Genomic DNA, 3,892 nt, shown 5'->3' on the forward strand with positions numbered 1-3,892 from the left:
CCAAGGAGACCCAGGGAGCAAAAGTGTTTCTGTCCCCTCCAGGCTCGCAGGGAATAATGACACCATTCACGAATCAGCACTGAGCAGTCAGCTGGGGCAGGAGAACACATCCTCATTGGCAGGTCACAGCACAAATATCAGGAGGCTGAACCAATGAGAGAGAGCTCAGGATTGGATGGAGGGATGGTTTGATCAGGAAAGCCAGAGTTATGAGAAAAACTGTAGAAACACCGGGCTTTGCCTTCTCATTCACAGGCCAGTGTGCCAGGGGCTCTTGTCACTCAACTAAGAGTCGCTGAGCTCCCCAGCCTTTCATGTTTTCCTTGCTACTGATGATTCTACCCAGGATGCTCTCTGGACCTTGTTAAAGACTCAGCATACCTCAAAACTGGAAACAACCCTAGAGATCATTTGGTTCAGCCATTTTCGCTTGAGAAGTGTAGCAACTGTGCTAATTTCCTGGAGGACTTCTGAGAATCACCAGTGCTTTGTACTGGAGGCTTCGGTGAGTGTTTCTCCAAGCTTCCAGCCTCAGCCCACAGACCCTCACTCCCTCAGCTTCCCCACATCATGCAAGCCTTCGGCCTCTTGGTTTCCTGCAGTCCACAGAGTGGTTCTGTTTTCCTGACCAAATCCCATCTTCCTGACAAAGTTTGTATGGAGAGATGTCCAAACTCTCCCCCAGCATAGTGAGAGCCAAGATTGATACTTCAAAGAGGGAGTTCTGGAAGGAGGAAATCCCAGAGCAAGGGTGCAGTGGTTCTTGGCACAGGAATCACAAACACACTGGATCAAGGCATGCCCAAAAGACACGTATTCACTGCACCTATTTTTTAAAAAATATTTATTTATTTGGCTACACTGGGTCTTAGTTGCCACTTATGGTATCTTGCATCTTCCTTGGATTTTTTAGTTGTGGAATACAAACTCAGTTGCGGCATGTGGGATCTAGTTCTCTGATCTGATGGAACCTGGGCCCCCTGCACTGGGAGCATGGAGTCTTAGCCACTGGACTACCAGGGAAGTCCCTCACTGAACCTTTTAATTTCTAGTATCAGAAACCCATTGGAGCTAGCTTAAGCAAAGAGATGAGGGTTGCATCGAACTCGCATCTCTTATGTCTCCTGCATTGGCAGGCGGGTTCTTTACCACTAGCACTATCTGGGAAGTCCCTTCAATAGTATAGGGAGTTACAAGCTTAGGAAACAGAGGGCATGAGTGCCACTTGTATTCAATTTCCTGCTCCCAAATATATATGGGAGAGGTAGAAGGTTACTGAGGTGTGTCCTGGAATTAAAGGAAAAGTCAAACTTCAGGAAAGGCAGATAAAATGGGAAACTCATGAATTTCTCTCTCTTCATCTTTTTTGTTTGTCTCTGCATTTCTGCTTTGTTCTTCCCTTTTACTTCAGAAAGGTTTTCTCTCTCCCAAGCCAACGGAAGCAAAGATTCTAGATTGGTTTCTGCAGAAGAAGCAGCTGGCGATAGAAAGAGGGCCAGTCTCCTGCTCCAAACCTTTACTGGGGTCAAGTTCTCAAAAAATTTGAATGCAGTCAATGCACACAGAGGCAGGAGCCTCAGCCTAGAAAGAAGCCATGGCTGAGGACCCGATAAGAGAGAAGGCTGAGCTGGTGCAGAATCACCGTCCAAGAGATGCCACAGGTGCAGTGTGGAGGTGGTGCTTTCATTTTCCACAGAAAGGGGTTCTTCAGTAGTATGTGTGCATGCTAAGTCACCTCAGTCGTGTCCGACTCTTTGTGATCCTATAGACTGTAGCCTGCCAGGCTCCTCTGTCCATTGGATTCTCCAGGCAAGAATACTGGAGTGGGTTGCTGTTTCCACCTTCCCGACACAGGGATCGAACCCGCATTTCTTATGTCTCCTGCATTGGCAGGGGGGTTCTTTACCACTAGCACCATCTGGGAAGTCCCTTCAATAGTATAGGGAGTTACAAGCTTAGGAAACAGAGGGCGTGAGTGCCACTTGTATTCAATTTCCTACTGCAAAATGGATACTGAGTGGAGGCAATTGCTAAACCACTGAATGAAGTCAGGGTGTAGTGAAAATAAAACAAAGGAAAAGGCACTCCAAATGAATGTGCAAACAAAAAATCCTAGAGTGCATGAACAAATCTCATGCTACAGAAAAAAACATCTAACAAAATAATCGGATATGAATTCAATACAGGTGAAGTCAGTGTTACGGAATAGAAAAAAAAAAAATACTTGAAAATAATTATGTTAGGGATGTTCCAGGAGCCCAGTGAAGGCATAACATTTATTCAAAGAAAGCAGGCCTCCTTTCCCCCTCCCTGGGCTTCTGATCAGTCAGCACTGCCCCACCTCCTGAGACCCCACTTCCCTCTCCCTTAAGGTCATGAGGCCCATGTAATGCGCCTGGGGCTGGTCCTTTGCTCCTGGGGGCTCTGCTTGGGTGTGGCAGAAGAAATGAACAAAGGCCAGCTTTTCCCAAATGGGCTTCACAGCTCTTCATGATGGTAAGGAAAACAAGAAGATGTGTTCTTGAGGCTCGAAGTGATAAAGAAATGTAAAGACATTTCAAAATGAGAAATTGGCCCAGGAAAAACATGCACGAGGATCATAAGGCTGTGGGAGCAGGGTAGCACCCCTCACTCTCAATCTTGTGCTCAGCCTCTGACAGTGGCTTGTTCCAGGAGGTCACTGCTATGGTCTCTCTAACTGATTTGGACCTGAAGCAGCTGCTCAGTGAGTCTCCAGAAGGAAGCCCCTTCTGTGATATGGATGATGAAAGAGATTCCCATGGGGTGGGAGTGGATGGAGAATTCACAGTTTTCTTTTCTCTTCAAAAGCCTGCCAGTGCCCCTGGAGAAGTGCCTTGAGGAGCCAGTTCACGCTGCTAGAAGCTGAGGGACAGTGCAAAAGGCAGTGCTTCACCCAGGATATCAATGGGATCCAACTGGGTGTAGAGGTACAAACCTGGTAGCTGAGCAAGCAGATCTGTTCTGAGGCACGTGGCCATGTGACTTCATCCCTGCGCTGAAGCAAAAGGACATCCTGGTCATACTTGCCCCAAGACTTCATTTCTGGGAACCTGTTGGTGGGGGTGCATCTGGAGGAGCCGCTACAGAAATTTAAAGATGCTATTGGCAGGGCAATGGCATAGCAGATGGCCCAGTACCAGGATGCATGCCAGGTGCACACGCAAGCAAAGACAGCAGAGATGCTGCAAGAGGAAAAAGACAAGGAGCAGAGAGAACAGATTTGCTCTGGAAACGAAGAAGAAAAGGGGAGCAGAGCCCAGAAGAAAGGTCAGTGGAATGCTGTTATCAAGAAGGTATTCTTTCAGGTGGGAAAGATGGGACCAGAGGATTATGATCTGTAATGAGAGGAGAGCCAGTCTAGGGAGGACTGCATGAATGGTTTGGGTGCTGAAGTTCAAACTCTGGGCCCAAGGCTGAGTGCACACTAGGTCTCTGTGTAAGGAGAAAGGACCACACCACAGGTCCCTGACATCCATACTGACCGAGAAGAAAGTAAAGGCTCCTTCACAGTTAAGGCAAAGGTGGAGTTTCCCTTGTGGTCCAGTGGCTAAGACTCTGTACTCCCAATGCAGTGGGCCCAGGTTCAAACCCTGGTTAGGGAACTGCATCTCACGCACTGCAACTAAAGATCTGACATGCTGCAATGAAGACCCAGTGCAGCCAAATAAATAAATAGAACAAAGTCAGGGTGAAGGAAACGTAGACTAAGCCTCCTAAAAAGTTCTCATTCAGGGCTTCCCTGGTGGTCCAGTGGCTGAGACTCCAGGCTCCCAGTGCGGGGGTCCTGGGTCCGATCCCTGGTCAGGGAACTAGATCCCACATGCCACAACTAGGACCCTGGGGCAGCAAAATAAAGAAAGAAAGAACCAGA

The 3,892-nt window shown here is 47.9% G+C and overlaps 1 non-coding gene across 1 annotated transcript; it reads left to right on the forward strand.

The window, feature by feature from the left end:
* Positions 1-3,550: 3,550 nt before the first annotated feature.
* On the forward strand, positions 3,551-3,623 carry TRNAG-CCC. The gene has a single exon. It is a non-coding gene; the product is annotated as a tRNA-Gly (tRNA).
* Positions 3,624-3,892: the final 269 nt, after the last annotated feature.

This window comes from Bubalus bubalis, chromosome X, assembly GCF_019923935.1.
Source record: "Bubalus bubalis isolate 160015118507 breed Murrah chromosome X, NDDB_SH_1, whole genome shotgun sequence".
Lineage (NCBI taxonomy): Eukaryota > Metazoa > Chordata > Mammalia > Artiodactyla > Bovidae > Bubalus > Bubalus bubalis.